Source organism: Ambystoma mexicanum, chromosome 11 (assembly GCF_040938575.1).
Source record: "Ambystoma mexicanum isolate Mex_15411 chromosome 11, UKY_AmexF1_1, whole genome shotgun sequence".
NCBI classification, from domain to species: domain Eukaryota; kingdom Metazoa; phylum Chordata; class Amphibia; order Caudata; family Ambystomatidae; genus Ambystoma; species Ambystoma mexicanum.
Window position 1 is genome coordinate 593,866,442 of NC_090934.1, and position 24,698 is coordinate 593,891,139.

General features: G+C 48.1%; 1 protein-coding gene across 1 annotated transcript in view; it reads right to left on the reverse strand.

The window, feature by feature from the left end:
* Positions 1-24,698, reverse strand: part of NADSYN1 (NAD synthetase 1) — a 1,375,099-nt gene that overhangs the window by 313,740 nt on the left and 1,036,661 nt on the right. The gene's annotated exons all lie outside the window — the stretch shown is intronic.

Sequence of the window (24,698 nt, forward strand, 5' to 3'; positions counted from 1 at the left end):
CCTCCAAACTCTAGCGCTGCAGGAGCCAGGCCTGCAAGTTCAGCGATTTCGGGTCGTGGTGGAGGATGGCGCCTCCTTCCCTGGAGAGAAGATCCGCGTCCACCGGCAGCTTGATTGGCGGGGACGCTGACAAGTCCAGAAGGTCCGGGAACCATATCTGCCTCGGCCACGCAGGTGCGACGAGGATCATCCTGCACCGTGACCTCTTGAGCTGGTTGACGAGCCGGATTAGCAGTGGCAAAGGAGGGAACGCGTAGAGGAACAGGCCCTCCCAGGGGAACGAGAAGGCATCGCCCATGCTCCTCGCCTGGGGAAACCTGCTGGCGAACCTCCGGCACTTGGAGTTCGTCGCCGTCGCGAACAGGTCCATCTGGGGTGTGCCCCACCGTCGGAAGAGGCGATCCACTAGATCCTGCCGTAGTTCCCACTCGTGGCACGAGCGCAGCTCCCTGCTGAGTGAGTCGGCGATGGTGTTTTTTATCCCTGCCAGATGAAACGGCACCAGAAACATCCTTTGGGCGACGGCCCAATGCCACAGGTCCTGCGCCTCCTTGGACAGCGCTGGGGACCTGGTTCCGCCCTGTTTCCTGATGTAAAACATGGTGGTGGTGTTGTCGGTGAAGATCCTCACCACCTTGCCCTTGAGGGACGGAAGGAAGGACCTGAGGGCCCAGAACACTGCACGGAGCTCCAGGACGTTGATATGGAGGGACTTCTCCGTCGGGATCCAAAGGACTCTCGCGTGCAGATTTTCGGTGTGCGCTCCCCACCCTTCCAGGGAGGCATCGGTGGTCACTGTCTCCTGGTGGTCTGGGGTCTGGAAGTCCATGCCCGCCGTCAGATGCGTGCGGTTGCCCCACCACCGGACCGCTCGGCGGAAACTCTCGTCGAGTGTGATCCTCTCCTCGAAGCTGCCCGTCGTCTGAATCCAGCGCGCGTCCCGGAACTCCTGCAACGGGCGCATCCGGAGCCTGCACATGGGAATGAGGTAGATGCAGGAAGACATCATTCCGAGGAGGGACTTGATGGACCTCACCTTGGCCGCGTCGGAAACCAAGATCCGCTGTACCTTGCCCAGGATGGACCTGGTCCTTTCCTCCGACGGGGAGGCCAGAAGAGACACTGTGTCGAGCTTCGCTCCCAGAAACAGTGCGTTTTGCGCGGGTACCAGGTGAGACTTGGCGTAGTTCACGGAGAATCCCAGGTCCATGAGAAGTCGGACGGTCCTTGCCGTGTGATCCACGGCGAGCTCCCTCGTCTTGGCTCGGATGAGCCAGTCGTCCAGGTAGGGGTAGACGTGGATCCCCTCGCGGTGCAGCTGCGCCGCCACCGGTGCAAGGCACTTGGTGAATACCCTGGGTCCGAAGGGGAGGGCTTTGAACTGGTAGTGACGCCCTTGGACCACAAACCTGAGGAATTTTCGGTGCCCCTTTAGGATGGGAATATGGAAGTAGGCATCCTCCAAATCCAACGACGACAGGAAGTCTCCTTCCTCCAGCTGACCCAGGACGTGCTGGAGGGTGACCATCCGGAACTTTTGCGCCTTGATGAACTTGTTCAGACGTCGCAGGTCCAGGATGGGGCGCCATCCCCCCATCTTCTTCTTCACGAGGAAATATCTCGAGTAAACTCCGGAGCCCCGAAGCCTCTTTGGGACGAGTTCGATGGCGCCCTTCCTGAGCATCGCCTTTACCTCCAGGTGAAGTTGAGGGACGTGAAGTTCTTTCCTGGCCACGGGGGGGACGCGCGGACACCTTCTTTGAAACTCGAGCGCGTGGCCCCGGGCCAAGGCGTCCAGCACCCAACGGTCGGTGGAGATGGACTCCCACACGCTGACGAAGCTCGCCAGCCGGCCTCCCACCGAGGTGCTTCGGTGGGGGCCCGACCCCACGGTCGGTTCAATCCTGCTTCGACGAGGCTTTGCCGCCTTGACCTCCTTGGCGACGACGGCGGGGTCCGCCAGACTTGCCTCGTCCTCTGTAGGCCTCCTGAGGCGACGAGCGGGCCGCTTGACGGTAGGTGGAGAAACCGCCGCCGGAACTTTTGGAGGCGCCCTTGCCTCCGCTGCTCCAAAAGGGCGTCCGTCGTTGTTGCAGAACTCCAAGGGCCCGGGCCGTCTCGGTGTCCGCTTTAATGGCCTGAAGGGAATCGTCCACTGTTTTCCCAAACAGGTTGTTCCCATCGAAGGGCATGTCCAGGACTCTGGTCTGAACGTCTTGACGGAAGTCCGTAGCCTTGAGCCATCCACGCCGCCTAAGGCAAACGCCGTTGCCCAACTGGCGGAACCCAGTGTCGGCGATGTCCGTCGCAACGGTAATGGCGTGGTCCGAAGCCACCTCACCTTCCTGCAGTATCTCCAGGGCCTCTGCCCTCTTGTCGTCCGGCAAGAAGTCCAGTAGGGGAGCCAGTTTGTACCAGAGCTCCCTGTCGTAGCGGGCCACGATAGCCAAGGCGTTGGGCGCTTTAATCGTCGTCGCCGCAGACGAGATGACTCTGCGTCCCATAGCGTCCAATTTCTTTCCCTCGCCGTCCGGTGGGGAAGTCGATGTGGAGGCCGCACCCCCCCCCCGCTTTTTTCCTGGCCGCCGCGGAGACGACGGAGTCCGGGGTAGGCTGCGCCCGGAGGCACAGGGGGGCCGTGTCCGGGACCCGGTACTTCTTCTCGTACCGGTCTCTTCTAGCTGGCGTCGTGGAAGGGTTCTTGAGGAGGGTGAGGCCCTCATCCCAAATGTCGTCCAATAGAGGCACTGAGAGGACCGTCTTCCTCTTGGCCTCGCGCCGCTGATAAAGGAAACCCTCCTTCTTCTTCTCCTCAGGGCAGAGTTGGAAAAGCTCGGATGCCCTGGTGATCATGGAGTGGAACGATCCAATCTCGTCGGGCGGAGAAGCCCTGGTGGGAGGCGACGACGGTACATCCTCGTCGTATACCTCGTCGTCCGTACCCGTCGCTGCCGTGTCAGTCCCCGTATCATCCCCTCGGGTGGACGGGGAGGAGGGCTGGAAGGGGCGCGACGGCTGAAAAGGAGGCGGAGGGTGGATCCTTCTTTTCTTGGTAGGGGGAACACCAGAAGGTCCCGGTTCTGGGTCGCCCGACGGGAGAGGTTCCGTCGGCAACGGTAGTCTCGTCCTTATCTCTGAGCATAAGGACTGTATAGCCGACAAAATGGCCGCCGAGTTGTCTCGCGGCGCTGGCAGAGGGGAATCCGACGGGCGATCAGGGGCCCCGTCGGTACCCTCGACGATGTCGTCGTCACCTGCGTCGGGATCCATCCCGACGGGCCGGTCTTCTTCCACGCCGAGGCCGTGGCTTAAGACTTCGACCAGCTCCTCCTTCGAGGTTGAGGCCGAATCTACGACGACGCCCTGCCCCCCCTTTTTCTTCCCCACGGGGGATTTCACGGGGGTCCTATCGATGGGCACAAAAGAGGACTCCCTCTGAGGTGGCAGGGAGACTCTGAGCCCCGAGGTCGCCACCACTGGTGTAGCCTCCACAGGCTGAGCCAGGGCCGCCGCGACAGTTTCGATAGAGGGCTTGGCCGGATGGATTAAGGCCTTCACCACCCTAGGTGCGCTCACCGCCTTATCCTTGAGGGGGGGGACACTGCTTCGCTCCCCCTCCGCCTTCGAGCTCGACCGGGGCCTCTCCAGGAGCTTCGCCGGGTGCTCGGCCTTCCTCTTACCCGACCCAGAGCGTTGGCTCGTGGTTGATGGTGCCGGGGAGGGTGCGCCCTGCCTGGCGCCCGTAGAGCCCAACCGTTCGGCGCTCCCGGTGCCAGCGGACTCGCGGTGCTTGGCCTTATGTTGGACCCCCGTCGCCGGGGCGTCCTCAAAGGTCTTAGAAGACCGCTCGGCTTTCTTCCTCTTCTTCTCGCCGGATGGGCTCTTCCCTTCCAGCCAGTTGGCGAGACGTTGATGGCGGTCCTTCATGGTCCGCTCCGACATGTTGCCGCAACACGCACAGTCCTTCTCCACGTGCGTCTTGTCCTCATGTAGGCAGTAAAGACAAAAAGAGTGTTCGTCCTCCTTGAAGACGTTCTGCAGCTGACATCCAGGGCAGACCCTGAACAGCTTTACGGGCGTCGAGCTCCCCTTCTCCTGGGCCATGACCGGGCCTGAGAAACTTCTGGAGTCCTCCAAAAGCGTAGCTCGACGAAATCTTCACCCTTGAGGGGCGCAGGCGAATCCGACACGGGTCCCCGTTGATCGGATGGCGAATCGGTGGAGCTTGAGGCTCTTCTGACCGAAAAAACGAAGTTTTTGAGAAAAAACGTGAAAAAATAGCACTAACGCTCGAGAGCAATAGCACGAGGATCCCAACACATGAACGTGCGGTAAAAATCATGAGCATGTGAATCCATGCCAGACCCCATGCTGGAGAAAGTGTTATATTCGCACTTCCATAGACGAATTGGTCTGGAGCCACCTATTGCAAATACTCTTCCCATTGTTTCTGTCTGGGATTGTCTAAAGGGGGAAAGTTGGCACGCAGGTGCAATGTCCAAAACGTGCAAAGAAGTACAGGCTGCGTAAATTGTATTAACATGGAGAGCTAGTCATTTTTAGTGTCAGTACTGACATTTGCTTAGCGGTTCTGTCCACGTGTGAATTTCACTTCGTTTTTTACACACACTACAGAGCATTACACAGTAGAATGAGTGGCAGCAAAATACACTGTCCATTACACTTAGCATTTAGGCCTATGTGTCTATAAAGGTTTCCTAGCCAGCATTATTAAATTCGATTATGTCTTTGCTACATTCAAGAGAATTAGATTGTGTCCCTTTGTACTTGGGAAAGCTTTTGTTAATTGTCGAGTGTGTGGCCAAAGTGCCAGGTAGTAAGGAAGATATGAATCATTTCTAGCATAAGGGCCAACTCCCACCTTAGCCGGAGCCCCACCATTTTTTGAACTAGTCCCTGTGAAGTGTTGGCAGTTTTCTGTCATTCAGGAAACAAGGCTGCATTTCTGAGCTTCTGTCCTGTTTAATTAGGCTGTATTCCTGTTTTCCCCAGCGAGTGTTCAGATGACCAAAGTCCCTGGAGGAAGGGGAAGTGCAGGGCAGATATTAATTTGTGTTGCAGGATCCAGCAGTTCATAGGGGTTTTGAGTAGAATGCATTATAACAGTTTTGCTCCTGACGTTAGATTAGAATAAAGATTGTGAAGGGCAGATACGGTGGGAACAAGGTCTTGTGTTGAGATATTACCAAAATATTGGATTGTTTTTGCCAGAATACTGAATCAAGTTGTAGTCACACTGCCCCCTTGGGGATTCAGGATGACTGGGTCCGTAGCAGGAAGGCCTGGTAGCATAAATAAATCAGAGAAATTAATTTCCAAAGAGTAGAGCTACATGAAGTCATCTAGTTCACAGGTAGGAGGATGTGCACTAGGAAAAGCAACATGTTTCGGAATGGAAGTTGCAAAAAGTGTTGCAGAATAAGCTACCACAAGGGTCTGGGAATTGTCCTATTTTTGCCAAGAGTTTGAGCACACAGGAAAGGATGTTGTTGTGTCCAATATGCTGGTCACACTGTTCACACATCCAACATGATTGGTTGGTTTCCGGGGGTATGTACGTCATGAGTTACCTGACGTTGTTATGGCCAATAAGAAAAGGCAATGATTGCAGCAGTGATGCTGTTTAGCCAATCAAAACAGAGTATTTTTCGCTGACTGCATGTTTCGGTCATTCACAGGGGGCTGTACTCATATGGTCACGGATAGCTTACTAACCAATGGGTTGGAGTGATAGGTTGTGTTAAGGTTCTAATATAGGGGTTAGCCAATAAAGAATGCTGTATTAATCTGTATTTGATACTTGTTAGACATGTTAATTTTGCGGTCTTCGTCTATGAACTATTTAAGCAATATGGGCGTGCCAAGCGTGTTTTCAGTTTTTCAGTTCTACACAGCTGACAGACCCTCCTGGTTGTATTTGCATGTAATAAAATCTGGTTTTCTTGCAAAATGTGCGCTCTATCATGAATTCCTTGGATTATTTGTTCCTATCAATTTTTGGGCCTACCGTACACATGGCAACATCTGAAGGAGTCGCAAGCAGTGATTAAGGAAGAAGTTGAAAAACAACAGGAGGCTTTGGTGAAAATCACCCAGAGAAGGTTGGAGATCATCACGAGGAGGTGGGGAGGAGATACGAGGAGGAGGAGGATGGAAAACCTATGGAGGGTATAGAAGAAAAAGGGCTAGACCATGGCCAGTAAAACCAGGAAGGCTCATGCTTTCATGTTTTGCCCAATTCAGGGGGTGGCGGTAGAGCCCCAAACTGAAGGGGATGGTCCCACAGTAGGAGGAGGTACGAGCAAGTGGCGTGGCATGGCATCAAGGAAGAGCAGGACACGAACAGGAGTATTGATTTGGGGTTGAGGGTAGGATCCTAGACGCTGAGCGAAAGAGGTGACAAAGACTTTTGAAAGGACTCCCTTATAGAAGAGATCAGACAGAGGTGAGGTACATAGAGAGAGACACTGAGGAGACCACCACAGGGTATGAGAAACTCTTAAACCTGGGATTGGTAATCAGGCTAATGGGGCACCTGAAGGGATCATCAGAGGCTGCTGGATCCCAATAAATCCAGGTCTAACAATCCAGGTGGAAGAGGGGCACTGAAAATATCAAACAGTTTGGGCACTCCTTTAACCATTACTAAAAAACCCAGAGCAGAGGGACCTTGATGAGACCATCAAAGGGTGCAAGAACACTGTTAAACCTGGAACTAAAACACACGGGGCAGACAGACATGAGGAGGTAGGAACTCGGAGAACCCAGAAATGAACTGTGGAAAGAAACCATAAGCAAAAGGGCCACAGAGACACAGGACAGATTGAAGCCCAGATTTTTGATTGCCTTATTAATGGAGAAATCTCAGTCAATTTGTACGTTCTGTTACTAGTTCACTATTTATTGGTTTGGTTATCCAGAGCCCCCCTCCAAATAAATATTTGTTTAAGACATATTTCTATCTTGGCATGGTTTCTTGGTCTGTCACCTTCATGACAGTCCTTTCCTCTTACACATATTATCAGCCTTTTTCATTAAGGCAGTTGATAATATTCTATGATACAATTTTTTAATTTCTATATTTTTTTTAAACACTTTTAAGTATTAGCAAATACGCCAAAGATAGAAGAATGACAACCATAGGAAGGGTCATAGCCCAATTCAAACAAGATCAGAACAGGTCTTTTAAAAATGGTGTAGTATGCAAACCTTGCCTGGAGGCATCGGAGCTTTGTACAGTTGAGATAACATGACAAAATATGAATAGTGAAGAACAATACTGCTACAGTGACATAATATGTAACTAAAGTTAATGAGAAAATAATTGAAAACCATCAAAAAAGGATCAGGGATGGGGCCAGATGGAGTTCGTCTGGAGAAGAGTTCCAGAAATGTAGAATACAGATAGACAAGATTTCTTTTACAGTGTGCGTGTGTCAGATTATTTGCCCTACTCGCCAATCAATCTTGATTGCAGGGAATGAGACGGATAAAGGAACATAGCGCCTTCTATCACTCCTCTGACCCCAGAACTGAACTGGGAAGTCAGGAGAGAAACCCTGACGAAGAGCCCCAGAGGGAAAAAGGCAGGCCTGAAAAGACCCTCTGAAGAGCAGTCCGTAGTGTAGTCGCCAGGTGGTAGTCCAAGAAGGCTGCTGCAACTGGTGATGGATGAAATGGTAGACCGAACGGAATAACGCAGTGGGCAGATCAAGGACTGAAGAGGATCGAGGAGAGCAGCCTAAGGAACTGGGCAGGAAGCGACCATGAACTCTGCAATGAAAGGAGCCAAAGGAGGAGGGAAAATTAGGGAACAGGAACCAGATAAGAAGGCTAGTGGAGCGCTGGGAAATCAGCAAGGAAGACCAGAGAGACAGCATCAGAACAGGGAGATTACCTGCATTGAGACGCGAGGTTAATCGTGTCCGACATGGTATACATCAGTAGACTCTGTGATGGTGCCTGTTGCGAGTGCCATCTTGCTGGAAGACTAGACCGACAAAAAAGCAATGGTCTATGCCAGAATGTTGCTGCGTAGGAGGCGCCACCGCTTCTAAAGCGACCAAGGAGCAGAATCTCTGACAGCGTGGGTAAGAGACTTTAAGGCCGTTTAGACGCAGAAGGCCCTTGCTCCTAATCAATCTAGAACTGCTAGCAATCAGATGTTTGATTGGTCATGTACAGAGGTTTTCATAAGATGATTGCCTTATAGGAAATAAAGGAAATGTTAATGCTCTCATATAACTTGCCTTATAGAAAATAAAGGAAATGTTAATGCTCTCATTAAGGTAACTCAGTCCAAGCTGGCTAGAACAGGGGAATATCATTGTACTTCCTTTTCCCTGATACAAGTCTGGCAGCAGCATGAAGTACAGATCTTTGAAGACATAGGGCACATTTTGAAGCTCCCATGAGAATAGCATTCCCTACACCGATATGCGTCAGGGCTATAGATTGCATCACAGTTCCAAAAAAATGTGCTATTGAAGATTTGATGCGTGTCATTTTCTTAAGCAGCGCGAGTTGAAAATTAGTGGGTTGAGCCTTTTTAACAGCAGGTTCCGTAAATTCGAGTTTTTATCAAGCCAAAAGTTAAGCAATTTGACCGATGAGGCAATGAGTGATGAAAAGCCATCTTTAGCCAACAAATAAACTGAAGAATGACAGTATCTTCCCTGTTCTAAGGAGTAAACAGAATGAACTAGGTCCTAGAAAAGTTTAATATAAGATTAGCAGTAGCAATCCATTTCTCAATTTCAGATATGCAGGTTTTTATTTCCTAATATTGTTGATTGACTGTCATGATCTCTGCTTCCAAAAGGTCAGGGTTTTCCCAACTCCCTTGGAAGCAGATCCATAACCCAGGTTCCGAGTGCCAACCAGTCCCAATTGGGACCTTTTGGACCCAGTCCTGGCGCCAGTGGCACCAGGCTCATAAATATGCCCAGTCCCAGCGCTGGAAGCGCCGGGCTCATAATGCTTGGGTGGACTTACCTGCAGCAGACCATGCTGCTTACTTGCCTGCCAGTTGAGCCTCTGATCCTCTTCTGTTTGGAACTACTTTTCCTGTTGGGTGGGGCAGGAGCCACTCCCTAGATTCAGAACACTGGAACTCTTCTGGAAAGCAGGAACTCTTTTCTTACCTAGGCGTGGCTGTGGAAGGAGACACCTAAGCACTACAGGAGGCTATTTAAACCACACCCGATGGATGAATCTTGCTTTGCGTTATTCTGCATCCTCTGCAGCAGAACGCTCATCGTGTCTACTGCATCTGATCCTGGGCCTAAGGAAAAAGGCTTACCTTCCCGAATCCAGTCTTCAGCAACACCTATAAAGACAAGAAAGAACAGGTTAGCATTACGGTCTTCAGTGACAGCTCTTCACTTACCTGGTCCATCGGCTGTCACCAACGCCTCGCGCTGCATTCCGGCATCTGAAAGACAAAGGCTTACCTACTCTTCGTGCACTCCGGAGGTCTTCACACTGCATTCCGGCATCTGAAAGACAAAAGCTTACCAACTCTTCGCACGCTCCGGAGGCCTTCGGCGCTGCATCCCGCATCTGAAAGACAAAACAAGGTGCGTTTAAAGACATTGGGGAACTTTAATACTCACGTGCCATTACTCCTTTCCACATCTAACCCAGTGGGTATTCCGGCACCCTGCAGCCGCTCCGAACTTGTACCTGCAAAATAAAAAGACAGTTAGAGCGCATCGTGAAGCAGGCAACAAGCGCTTACTTACGTGCTTCCAGGCGCTTCTATTCATCACACGGGCTCCATCTTCAACTCACTTCAGCCCGTCATCCGCCATCGCCGGAACCCTGCAAAACAAGAAACATCATTACTAAAGACTTTAAAGACATTAGAATTACTCGAAACTTACCGTTCGTGCAGTAAACGACGGACAGCAGTCCTCTGAAGTCAAGAGGCCTGCTCCCCTTATCCAGTGAAGAAACTGGTTACAGCACCCTGCCCCGAGGCAGATGGAGAGCACGGCGTTCACTTACCTAAGGTGAGAGCGTTAACCTTTGGGGTTCTACAGGAAAAGAGAAAGGGAAGAAGAGAGAGACATTCAATAACCCAGTTCCTTAATCCCATATTTTCTATCTGCAGACATCTTACCCTTCGAGTCAGACATACAGTGCACAGAGGTCCAGCCCAAAGAGCCAGCCGTGTGTTACACATCACCTTTGAAGATACGGTATACGCCCAGTCAAGACCGGCGCCTCTATGGGAATCAGGTGAGCGTTACAGAACGCAAAGCCTACCACAAAACTCCCGTCCAGGCGCTATGGAAACCTCGGATACCGACCAGCTAGCCCAGTTACTTGGGGAACTAAGGGCAGAAGTGCATGCAGCCCGTCAGGAAACGAACGCTCTAAGAAGGGAACTGATTATTTCCAAGGAGCGAACAGATGATCTCGCTAGACAATTGCTACAGTCACAAGCCGGACAGACCCCGTTACCCGCATCTGGGGGAAATCTTCCTTCTACATCCTCTATGAATCCAGTGCAGATCAACCTACCTGGGAATGTACCTCTGGCTCCGCCCGAACGATTTTCTGGTGACCCAAAGAGGTTTGCAGTATTTATCAATCAGTGCCGGTTGCATTTCTTATGCCGGCCAGCAGCCTTTCCAACTGATCAAGCTAAAGTAGCTTTCGTGCTTTCGTACCTTAGTGGCAATGCGGCAGACTGGTCGATCCCTCTAGTAAATCAAGATGATCCGGTCCTCCATGATTTTCAAGCTTTTCAGCTCAGTATGGAAAAACTGTTCGCAAGACATTCACAGGGGCAGGCCTTGGACAATGAGCTTCTTTCGTTGCGACAAGGTAATCAAGACCTTTTGGCTTATATTGCGTCTTTCAACAGACTGATAGTGGAAACTCAATGGCCTGAGGACAAAAGGATTACGCTGTTTTATAGAGGTCTACGTGGAGAGCTCAAAGATGTGTTAGCCCAAGTAGTGAATCCCCCACAAGATTGTTCGGACTATATAGACTTAGTCGTTCAAATAGATCACAGACTGCAGAACAGGAAGGCCGATCGTTCCAAGTTTGATGCTCGAGTATTTTCCAAACCGCCAACTCCTTCCAAAGGAGTAGACTCCGGGGAACCCATGCAAATAGGGGGTCTGAAAGGTCCTCTAACACAAAAGGAGCGGGAAAGGAGAAAACAGTTGCAATTATGCCTCTATTGCGGAAACTCAGGGCACTTTCTTCGAGACTGTCCGGTGAAACCTGCCAAGAAGGCAGTAGGAGCTGCAGTTACCAAAGTTACAAACTCTGAGCAGGGAAACGACCTCGCCCGACAAGAATAGAGGTCCTCTTGCCGAGCGTGAAAACCAGTTCCGTGACCTCGCATTTCGTGATACCTATGGTCCTCATTAGCCCTGATAATCCGGATCGATTACATGCAATTGAAGCTTACGTCGACAGCGGTGCCATCGGCAATTATGTGGATCATGAAATGGTTTTGAGGATGAATCTAACTCTTTGTCCCAAGGCTGTAAAGGACGTCATTACTACGGTGGATGGTACGGAGATAGCCTCCGGGCCAGTAACGCATACCACTCAAGAGGTGACGCTAGTAAGTCAAGATGGACACCATGAGAAGATCGTGTTCGATGTGATCAAGGCCCCTCAGTTTCAGATTATTCTAGGAATACCTTGGTTAGAGAAACACAATCCTCTGATCGATTGGCGAGCAAGAACGGTCCAGTTTCCAGAATGTGTCTCTACTTGTCACCCTCCACCTGGTGTTGCACTGGCAGCAATTTCTTCAGAGACTCCCCAGTCACCTCCCGAATACCTAGAATACCAAGATGTTTTCCGGAAGGATCAGGCTAACTCTCTACCTCCTCATAGGTCTTATGACTGCCAGATAGACCTGATACCTGGATCTACTCCTCCTTGTAGTAGAATTTATGCCCTCACCGAGCCTGAGAACCTTCACCTTCGACAATACCTGGATCAATACCTGGCAAATGGGTTTATTCGTCCTTCCAAGTCCCCTGCTTCTTCAGCTTTGTTCTTCGTTCCAAAAAAGGAAGGAGACCTTAGAACTTGTATAGATTATCGCTCCCTGAACCAGATCACCGTTAAGAATAGATATCCGTTACCTTTGATCCCTGAACTCCTGGACCAAGTCAGAAAAGCATGCATATATACAAAGCTGGATCTTAGAGGAGCTTACCACTTGGTACGAGTAAAAGAGGGCGATGAATGGAAGACGGCCTTCCGCACCAAGTATGGGCTATTTGAATATCAGGTCATGCCCTTCGGACTTTGCAATGCCCCGGCCGCCTTTCAATATTTTATGAACGATGTCCTCAGAGAGCTCATAGATGTGTGTGTTGTTGTTTACATTGACGACATCCTCGTTTATTCTTCATCGGAATCTGAACATCGGAAACACGTGAAAATGGTCCTCGAAAGATTGCGTCAACACAAACTTTTCGCTAAGTTGGAAAAATGTGTTTTCAACGTGACTGAAGTTGAATTCTTGGGATTCATATTATCACCTGGCGGAGTGCGTATGGATTCAAAGAAGGTCGATGCAGTTCTCAAATGGCCATCACCATCCTCCGTAAAAGGTGTGCAAAGCATGTTAGGCTTCGCTAACTTTTACCGCAGGTTTATCCCCGAATTCTCTCGAATAGTCCAGCCCATCACTGCCTTGTTAAAGAAAAACAAACGTTTTGAATGGTCTACCGAGGCGGAACAAGCTTTCCTGGATTTGAAGACTAAATTTATCTCTGCACCAATCTTAAAACACCCTCGCCCCGAACTCCCCTACATCGTGGAAACTGATGCTTCAAGCCTTGCCATGGGGGCAGTTCTATCACAAAAGGACCCGGTAACCAATCAGTTGCATCCCGTGGCATTTTGGTCCCGCAAATTCTCACCTCCTGAAATCAATTACACGATTACTGACAAGGAACTTCTGGCTATCAAGTCTGCCTTTAAGGCTTGGCGGCATTATCTGCTGGGGGCCCGACACACCGTTACTGTGATTACGGATCACCGAAACCTGCAATATTTGAAAACCGCAAAAGCCCAATCCTCTAGACAACTCCGTTGGGCATTATTCTTTGCCGAGTTTGACTTCATAATTACTTATCGACCTGGTACAAAGAACGGTAAAGCTGATGCCCTTTCTCGGATGGGAGTGGAAGAACACTTGATCAACCCTAAACCTGTACCAATCATTCCCGAACAAAGAATTCTGGGTGTAATCGCCACAGAATCCATAGAGGAAGTTAAGGATAAAGCCAGGCAACTTGTAACTCCAGCAGACATACAGAATTGGCATCTGCAGGGAAAGGACTTTGCAGTAAAGGACAACTTATTGTATTTCCAAGAACGATTATACCTACCCAGCACAGATTTACAGAAAAAAGTAATCTCTTATTATCACGATTCTTTAATGGAAGGACATCCCGGTATGGCCAAGACCTCAGAAAAGATCAAGCGCTACTTCTGGTGGCCGTCTTGGAAAAAAGATATCAGAGACTTTATAATGTCCTGTGGAGTATGCGCCCAAAACAAGAGTCAAAAGGAAAGACCAGCAGGCCTCTTACGCCCTATTGACATCCCACCTCGCCCTTGGTATACGCTTTCTATGGACTTCATCAGCGATCTACCTCCATGCTCCGGATACAATACGATTCTAGTAATCGTGGACTTATTCTCCAAGATGGCGCATTTCATTCCGCTCAAAGGCTTGCCAACAGCAGCAACTCTGGCCCGAGAATTTCTCGAAAACATCGTCCGACTGCACGGTTTTCCTTCGGTTCTAATTTCGGATCGAGGTAGTCAATTTATTTCTCATTTTTGGCGAAGTTGCTGTCGGTCGGCTCAAATTGATGTGAGACTATCGACCAGTCACCACCCTCAGACCGACGGACAAACCGAGAGGACCAATCAAACTCTGGAACAGTATTTACGCTGCATGCTGCAACAAACTGAAAAAACTTGGAAAGACATCCTTTGGATAGCCGAATATGTCTACAATAACTCTGTCCATTCGGGAACTGGGAAAACCCCGTTTTTTCTTTTGTACGGCAGTCACCCTCGAACCTCGGAGTTGGATCCCCTCCAAGATCTTGAAACACCAGCAGTAGACTACCTGCATTCTACAATCACCCAAGCCTTTAAGGAAGCTGTTTCTCACCTTCAAAGGGCTAAAGAACAATACAAGAAAGGAGCAGATCAACATCGGAAGGAAGCCCCTCAATATCAAGTAGGGGATCAAGTCTGGTTATCCACCAAATATCTACCTCTAAAAGGGCCACGCACATTCAACCCAAGATACCTTGGTCCCTATTCCATCACTACCATAGTAAACCCAGTAGCGGTCAAGTTGGACTTGCCCCCGCACATGAAGATACATCCGGTCTTCCACGTCTCTCTATTAAAACCCGTGCAACCTCAAACCCGACTAACTAAATCTCCAAAACCTATCCTAGTTGATGGAGAACTCGAGTTTGAAGTCAAAAGCATTCTGGACTCCAAGATCTCCAAATCTGAACTATTTTACCTAATTGACTGGAAAGGCTACGGCCCCCAAGAGAGATCCTGGGAACCTGCTGAATATGTCCACGCTCCTCGCCTAATCAAAAGATTTCACCGAACATTTCCTGACAAGCCAAAACCCCCGGAGAAGCCCGGTTTGGGAGGGGCCTTGAGGGGGGGTACTGTCATGATCTCTGCTTCCAAAAGGTCAGGGTTTTCCCAACTCCCTTGGAAGCAGATCCATAACCCAGGTTCCGAGTGCCAACCAGTCCCAATTGGGACCTTTTGGACCCAGTCCTGGCGCCAGTGGCACCAGGCTCATAAATATGCCCAGTCCCAGCGCTGGAAGCGCCGGGCTCATAATGCTTGGGTGGACTTACCTGCAGCAGACCATGCTGCTTACTTGCCTGCCAGTTGAGCCTCTGATCCTCTTCTGTTTGGAACTACTTTTCCTGTTGGGTGGGGCAGGAGCCACTCCCTAGATTCAGAACACTGGAACTCTTCTGGAAAGCAGGAACTCTTTTCTTACCTAGACGTGGCTGTGGAAGGAGACACCTAAGCACTACAGGAGGCTATTTAAACCACACCCGATGGATGAATCTTGCTTTGCGTTATTCTGCATCCTCTGCAGCAGAACGCTCATCGTGTCTTCTGCATCTGATCCTGGCCCAAGGAAAAAGGCTTACCTTCCTGAATCCAGTCTTCAGCAACACCTATAAAGACAAGAAAGAACAGGTTAGCATTACGGTCTTCAGTGACAGCTCTTCACTTACCTGGTCCATCGGCTGTCACCAACGCCTCGCGCTGCATTCCGGCATCTGAAAGACAAAGGCTTACCTACTCTTCGTGCGCTCCGGAGGTCTTCACACTGCATTCCGGCATCTGAAAGACAAAAGCTTACCAACTCTTCGCACGCTCCGGAGGCCTTCGGCGCTGCATCCCGCATCTGAAAGACAAAACAAGGTGCGTTTAAAGACATTGGGGAACTTTAATACTTACGTGCCATTACTCCTTTCCACATCTAACCCAGTGGGTATTCCGGCACCGTGCAGCCGCTCCGAACTTGTACCTGCAAAATAAAAAGACAGTTAGAGCGCATCGTGAAGCAGGCAACAAGCGCTTACTTACGTGCTTCCAGGCGCTTCTATTCATCACACGGGCTCCATCTTCAACTCACTTCAGCCCGTCATCCGCCATCGCCGGAACCCTGCAAAACAAGAAACATCATTACTAAAGACTTTAAAGACATTAGAATTACTCGAAACTTACCGTTCGTGCAGTAAACGACGGACAGCAGTCCTCTGAAGTCAAGAGGCCTGCTCCCCTTATCCAGTGAAGAAACTGGTCACAGCACCCTGCCCCGAGGCAGATGGAGAGCACGGCGTTCACTTACCTAAGGTGAGAGCGTTAACCTTTGGGGTTCTACAGGAGAAGAGAAAGGGAAGAAGAGAGAGACATTCAATAACCCAGTTCCTTAATCCCATATTTTCTATCTGCAGACATCTTACCCTTCGAGTCAGACATACAGTGCACAGAGGTCCAGCCCAAAGAGCCAGCCGTGTGTTACACATCACCTTTGAAGATACGGTATACGCCCAGTCAAGACCGGCGCCTCTACGGGAATCAGGTGAGCGTTACATTGACGACATCAGAGTCAAGAGTTGGGTCATCCTCTGCATATTGATGAACGCCAATCTGATGTTTTAAGACAATGGGCCTCCTTACAAGCCTGCCGGTCAGGAAACAACGGTGGCGGTAAATCCAGCACCAGCGTTGTTTCCGGACCGGCAGATTACGAGTTCTGCAGGCAGGAGGTGACACTCCCGCCAGGTCTGACCTGGCAGGATTAACGCCACCCGCCTGCAGACAGAAACGGAAACACCGGCTCTGTCATAGACGGAACCAGTGTTTCCATTGCCCCCATCCCCATGGCATGGGAATGGGGATTAAAGGAATTCCGCCTCCGGAATTACCAGGTCACCAAGGTTGTAATGCCCCGGTGATTCCGGCAATCACAGAGGCAGTAATGCACTACGAGTCTGGCGGCAGCCTGCCGGTTTTTCCGGCATGGCTACCACCAAACTCGTAATGAGGCCCAATGTCTCCTCAAGGTTCTACATGAAGATTAAACAAAAGAAGTGAAATAATCTAATCCAGGGGGACACCACATGGGCAGGTAAAGGGGAGGAGCAGATTGGCCCAATCTGAACAGCTTGAGATCTATTTATTAGAAAGCAAAAGAACTACTCCAACAATTGCACTCCAATCTTCATATGGGCAGCCAAGATCGAGCCAAGAGACTCATGGATAGCAGTAATAAAGGCCACAAATAAATCAAGCAACAATAAAAGACAAGCCGCTCTCATATCTGCAAAATGTTATCCATATCCTGGATTGTTCCCGATTTACTGCTATATAACCCTGACTAGTATAAAGCTAACCCTGACTAGTATAAAGCATGGCATGGAAACTGTCAGTGCATGCAAGCTGTTGATTCAATACAGCTTTTTCTAAAATCTTGCCAAAAACGCTGATTAGTATTCAGTCGATAGTTGCTGAAGATCTCAGGATCTAAAGATGCCTTCTTAAATAATTAAGTGATCATGCCAGTTTTGAAACAGGATGGAATAAATCCCTGAGTAACTAATTGTCAGTATAGCTAGAATACATCATCATCGTAGAGCATGGGGTTGAGAGAGCAGGAAGATGTACTAACTCATTGGACATAAAGATTCTCATTGTGGAAACACAGAAGTGGCATAAAACAGGATTTCATCGTTGTCAACTTTCAATTATAGCTATAAATTAACACGTTCTTGTCAACATAAAAGTATTGATCCAAGTGCATTTTTCAAGAGAGAATGTCAAGTTAGTAACAGCTGGGATTAAGGCAATTCCAAACAGTATTAGACAGGTTTTAAAATAGATTATGTGCAGAAGAAATTAGTATATAAAGTCCCAAATGGATGATATAACTGTTTGAATTGGGGAGGCCAGCTTTCTATTCATAATTGAAGGGATACGGTCCATCAAAAGGAATACATTGTGTATTTACGTTGTTTATAGTACTTTTCACTTTAAGTCAATTGATTGACCCCATTACAATATTTCCAAACAGCACAGTAGGAATGCAGAGTAGAGAGAATGATTGGTATGATGTGGCAGTGTGGTATTCGGTTTACAAGGTATCTAAATTTTAACCATTTTTTGTGGCTTGTCGTAAAATATTGATGAAATGTGCTTTGTAAAAACGTGTTATTAATGTATGAACAAATAAATGAATGCATTGTCATGAAATGACTTTGAAACTAGTTTTTACTTGTGGAAATTGGCTCTAATGCTAAATAGGTATCAAATGGGAAGAGGGTTTTCCTTTCTTTTTTGTGTTTGGTGGGTAAGCTGTATATCCTCAGCAATAGGAATAGTTTGACTTGACCCCGTGCGTTTTGTGAGTATATAGACTTGGCATCAATCACTTCAGCCAAACACACCCTCTTCCCACCTGCAGGCAACCTTCCAAATTTGTGTGTCATCATATTGTACTGCCCTGACATAGGTAGGGCCATTACCAAAACAGTTCCCACATAAAACCTGATTAGGTTTGGCAGTTTTACACTCAGTAATACAGACCAACTCTTTTAATGTTACCAAATGCAGTAAATACTGGGACACTGAAAGGTTGCATGATTCCAAGTCATGCAGATCTTAAATCAGGTGGGAATATGAGTTTCGATAACAAAACTCAGATTTCAGCAGGGTAGTAAAACATTTGCTAATCAAAAGTATTGGATGTTTTACCACTACCGCCAAACTCTTATTCAGGCCCTTGGTCAACACTAGTAGAGGATGAGAACGGACACATCCATAATGCTAACAGGTGGCTTAGAGGAATGTCAAAAAGGATGTGCTGGGTATAATTAAACTGGGGACAGAGAGATCTACCCATATCTAGATGTGACACATTGTAAGCAAGCCCCTCCTTATGTTCACTCTTTTCTTTTTTAACAATAAGCTTTGTGGTGACTGGAGTACTAATCAGGACCACAAATGTATCTGCTGCCCACCAGATCTAAAAAAGGAATCTTATTACAAATACACTTCAGTGTCTCTGGGAACTTAAGTCGAACGCTGACACCCACCTTTCTCAATTCCTCCATCCGAATCCACACTTCCCACTGCTGATCGTCTTATCAGATATCTAACTTGCTGACATACCAATACTTTCCTGTCTTTCCCTGCCTGAATACTGTTCATTCCATCTGCCAGAGTGAAATTGCTTCTCCTTACAGAAACTAAAAACAGTATCAGAGATTTAGGTCGTCTTTTCCTCAGAAATCTTTTATATAGTGCCATACCGACATTGTCATCAGTGTATTACATTAGTGTAATGTGAGAAACCTAAGGGTATTCTCGCTCTTTCTTCCCCTGGATCTTCTGCTCAGGGGGCCAGGGGATGGCCATCACTGTTGGATCCAGAACCTGGGGGTGGACAAGCGGCGGAGGATCACCTGGGTGGAGGGTCCTTGGGGATTGGGAGTGTGGTATCCACATGCGAGACCTGGTATTCTGATAGGGCGACCGAAGAGGAGGAGGAAGTCCCGGATGCCTTCATGTGATACGTTGATTCCCATCACCCTAATCCAGGTCTCATTTTCCTCAAATCTAATCCTGTCATTAATGACCCAACCAAGGGGGGGTAGGGAGTCGAGTAAATTGCCCAAGGTGGGAGGGAAGAGAAACCAACTAAAGCCAAGCTAGGAGTATGATGTTAATATCCATACACCCAATACCTATTTAAACCACAGGGAATGCCATCAAAACTCAGGCTTGTATAATCAACCATCAGGAATATGGAAGGGGGCAACCATCCATAATGGAACGGACACATCCATAATGCTAACAGGTGGCTTAGAGGAATGTCAAAAAGGATGTGCTGGGTATAATTAAACTGGGGACAGAGAGATCTTAAGATCTACCCATATCTAGATGTGACACATTGTAAGCAAGCCCCTCCTTATGTTCACTCTTTTCTTTTTTAACAATAAGCTTTGTGGTGACTGGAGTACTAATCAGGACCACAGATCTAAAAAAGGAATCTTATTACAAATACACTTCAGTTGAGCGAAAACCAGGCTAAAGGTTTTTCGTATGTCCATTGTCGATTCCCTGATAGAATAGTGGGAAATAGATCTATCCCCCAAAACCTTTCCATCAGCCCCTTGACATTTCCAACAGATACTGGGACGAGGAAGATGCAACCAGGAGTAGTGAAGATTTCTCATAGGAATAACATGGGTAGTGTAAGGGAAACTGGCTGTAGAAAGAAATTAAGTAGTCCCACTGATCGAGTCAGGCAGAGTCAGGCATGTACTAATTATTACTCACACCTGACTCCACTTGACTGTTTTTCTAATTATAAAAGGCGTGGTTCTACACAGATGAGAGAGCAAGCTGGGGATGTTGTTTGGACCAGAGAAGCCAAGGAGCAGAGAGCAGAAGGATCGACGGCTCAGAGGAGAGTGTTGTGCCGAGACTCTGGCCCAGTGTTTGCGAGGGGCTGCAGCGTGGCTAGGGAGCCGTGTTTCCAGAGAGCTGGAGCGAAGCACCCAGAAGGCTGCTATTGGTGGTCGGAACATTGCTCGTTCCAGTGGGACCTGTGCTGGCCCCAAGGACGTCTGAGGGGCAGGTGGTGAGACCCTAACCTCAGGCCCGCACAACCAGAAGGGACCGCTTGTCATTGCGCTGCTGCCCGGGTGAGTCTCGTGAAAGAGAGGGAGACTCAGGAGCATGTGGCTGACTGAAGCGCAGTGGACAAAAGGAATGCATAAAGAGACAGAGCAGAAAAGAGGAAAAAATTCAAGGAAACTAGTAAAGCAATATAGATTGGAAGAAGAGTGACAAAATCAAGAGAAAGTAAGAGAAAGCAAGAAAAGCAGAGCGTGTAAGGGGCACAAAGTGAAAGTACTGTAATAAAGAGGGCACGAACGACCCAAAAACGAGAGACAAGGGCGCAATTAACCTGGCAGAGTGCAAGTGTGGATAGGAAAGCACGAAAAGGTACCAGTGGGCACAGAAAGGTAAAGAGAATGCAAGTGTGCACAGGAAAGCTGGAGAAAGTGCCAGTGACACAAAAAGGACAAAGAGAGTGCAAGTGTGCACAGAGGAAGATAAGGTAGGTGCCAGTGGGCACACGAAGGAGAGGACGGTGTAAGTGTGCAGGAGAAGGAAAGAAAGGTGGCAGTGGGCACGCGAAAGAAGAAAACACAGGGGAACAAGAAGGGGTGCAGAAAGCCCCTGAAGGCAAGAGGTTAAGAGCAGGAAATAAAAGAGGGGTTAAAGCTCGGAGTAGTCACGCTTAGGTGGAGCAAATAACCTTGCGTTGTTGAAAGTCTCTGATGCTAACCCTTTGAAAGAACTGTTTATGAAAGAAAGGTACATTCTGACCAACTGAACTTGTATTTTGTAACTCAAGAGGGGCCTGTGCTTGGGGAAGGGAACTCTGAGAAGCCTAAGAGCTGAACTTGTGTGAGAGGCCCAAGAATTGCTTTTGTATTTGAACTTAAATGGAGGCCTAAACTTGGGAAAGGGAACCCTAAGAGGCCTATCGAAGTGCAGAACTGTTTTCTTTTTGTTATGTTTTGAACTTGGAAGGGCTAAAGCTTGGGGAAGGGTACCCCAAGGCATTAAAGACAATGACATTGTTTGAACTATGGAGAAGGTCCTATGAACAGTCCCTTTTGATTGCACTCCAACCTATATCTGGTGAGAAGACCAACTGAAACCAATCTTCGTTTCATATTTTTGTTGAACCACCACGTTTTCTTGCTTTTGAAAGACCTCCTAACAGATTTTTGTCAGAGAGTGAGGGCAAGCATAGGTTTAGACACATACAGATTTTTATTTTGGACTTCCAGACTTTGACGACCCTTGGAAACATCATTTAAGGGAACCATCCCTTTAGTGTTAGGGCCAGTTAGGCATTACACAAACCCAGGAACTTTAGTAAATAAAGGCTTTGAAACATTTGAGACTGTGTCTCTCTTGATACCATATCTGTCTCACAGTAATCGCACATGTTTTAATTTGCTCACCTTTCCTTTCCTCATAAAATAGTTTCAGGTAATTTCTTTGCTCAAATATTCACATTTTAATCCTATGGTCTAAGCCCTTCTTTCCTGATTGTTCAGATACTAGTACAAATGAGAAGGAGCCAAATTTAGATTCCAAGGCCCACAGGCAAGCTTCCAGAATCTTTATTCTAGAAGTTGGTTCCTACAACCAAATCTCCAAATTATTACACAAACCTCGAGTCTCTGCCTAGTACTCCACAACCAATGCACATTTTATATGATCTGCTCCGTCAGGTGCATAGGTGTGCCAACAAACTCATTCTCTTGCTCCATGTCACAGAGCCGAGTGGGACCAACAAAAAAAAAACTCTCTCTCTCTCTCTCTCTCTCTCAAATCTTTATCAGTGCTTCATTAAGGATGATCAAAGATATGCAGCACTTAATCCTAACAAAGTCTCTTGACCCTTCCTCCACTTTTCGCTCCTTCTTTCCCCATCTTCAGGTGAAAAGTCTAGGCAACATTCCAGGGTTGGAGGGGTCACATATGCCAGTTCAGTGAGCCGCCTCTGGATCCTGGGAAACAGTATGTATACAAAAGTCTCTAAAGGGGGTTTGTTGGGATTCTTTCGGATGCAGAATTGAAGCAAAAAGGGTTGCGTTCCCAGATACGCGCTCCCAAAATAGATGAGGGGCAACACAAACGACAGGATATCTTCTCTTGCATTTCAAAGCAAAGGCTACATAGTTTAAAAAAAAAAACATAAAAAACATACAATCCTTGCTCCCTCCCGGTATTTCATGAACGTGGCAGGCATTTCCTTGGCTGAAAGTATTGTTTTCTCCTGGCTACCTTCCTGGTTCTATTCTTTATTCTCGACTTCCTTAGGAGACCCATCTATCTGAGTCTCCAGACCGAGGAGCTCCCACATCAAAGGCCCTGGTGGTGGCAGGAGGCTGGCACATTTGATGCTGGGCACGGCCCCAGAGCTTCCACCAAGGGATGGGTCAATGGAGCTGGGTGTGGGACTTGAATCGCTCTCCATGAGCAGGGGACTGATGTCTACTCTCCAATGTCCCACCCATTTCTTTGTCGCAGCCGCACAATCTCATTAAGGGCCTTTGAAGTAATGAAGGTGAAGCTTGAGTCTCTGGTAAGTTTATCTAAAGTCCTTTATTAAGTATTTAGGTAGATTACATTAAAGTACATACATGTAGAGACAGAGATCCTCTGATGCCCACCACCCAGGTAACTCGTCTAACTGTCACTGGTGGAACACCGAGGGCAGGGACATTCCGCTACATACATACATTCCATTCCTCTACATAGACACATTCCACAGCTGACCTCACTCACTCTGGGATCACACAGAAAAGAATACAAATACTCAAGGAAGGGAGAGAGAAGTCAGATACCACACACCTCCCTTTCTTCAAAAGACTCACCCATCACTATACACTCCCACACATTCTCGCACAAGACACATCTAAGTCATCCACTACAGACAGATGATAAGGCGGAGAACGAGAGGACAGCAGACACACTACCATCATAAAAACAACCAAGTGTAAATAGAACTTAAAAGCCATATGCCTGTAAGGGCTTATTAAACCCATTCAACCGAGACAGTACAAGACTCCACCCTTAGTATAAGGCTGTACCACCTGAGTTCAGGGTAGCGTAAACAGAGCAGCCATGCTTGTATCAGGATGGAGAGAGGGCTGTAGAATCGGTACAAAGAAATTGTAATATACATATGGTCCAAAGAAACAGTGAAGCACTATGTATTGCACAAATAAATGGTTTATTTAAATATAAGTAGGCCTAGATAAATCTTGGGGGAAATAAGTACTATAACATTATATATAACCACAATTATAAAAACACAAACCTATGCTTGAAGGTGCACAGACCAAAGCATATAACCCTATTTGGAACACCTATCAGTAGTTCTAGGGAAGTCAAAACCAATAGTTACTTTTGGATTACTTACAGTAATACAAGGGTAGTACCCTAACTGTTGGACCGTGAAGCTCAGTAGGAAATCACATATTAAGTCAACTGGACAATATACTTTACAGAATAGTGGAACACTTATTCCAGGAACAGTAAAGCACCTATAACTCTGATTCAGGATAACCCAGTTATTCTAGGGGAGTTGGACCTTCGGTTGTAATATTCAATTACAGTGTAACGCTCACCTGATTCCCGTAGAGGCGCCGGTCTTGACTGGGCGTATACCGTATCTTCAAAGGTGATGTGTAACACACGGCTGGCTCTTTGGGCTGGACCTCTGTGCACTGTATGTCTGACTCGAAGGGTAAGATGTCTGCAGATAGAAAATATGGGATTAAGGAACTGAGTTATTGAATGTCTCTCTCTTCTTCCCTTTCTCTTCTCCTGTAGAACCCCAAAGGTTAACGCTCTCACCTTAGGTAAGTGAACGCCGTGCTCTCCATCTGCCTCGGGGCAGGGTGCTGTAACCAGTTTCTTCACTGGATAAGGGGAGCAGGCCTCTTGACTTCAGAGGACTGCTGTCCGTCGTTTACTGCACGAACGGTAAGTTTTGAGTAATTCTAATGTCTTTAAAGTCTTTAGTAATGATGTTTCTTGTTTTGCAGGGTTCCGGCGATGGCGGATGACGGGCTGAAGTGAGTTGAAGATGGAGCCCGTGTGATGAATAGAAGCGCCTGGAAGCACGTAAATAAGCGCGTGTTGCCTGCTTCACGATGCGCTCTAACTGTCTTTTTATTTTGCAGGTACAAGTTCGGAGCGGCTGTAGGGTGCCGGAATACCCACTGGGTTAGATGTGGAAAGGAGTAATGGCACGTGAGTATTAAAGTTCCCCAATGTCTTTAAACGCACCTTGTTTTGTCGTTCAGATGCGGGATGCAGCGCCGAAGGCCTCCGGAGCGCACGAAGAGTAGGTAAGCCTTTGTCTTTCAGATGCCGGAATGCAGTGTGAAGACCTCCGGAGCGCACGAAGAGTAGGTAAGCCTTTGTCTTTCAGATGCCGGAATGCAGCGCGAGGCGTTGGTGACAGCCGATGGACCAGGTAAGTGAAGAGCTGTCACTGAAGACCGTAATGCTAA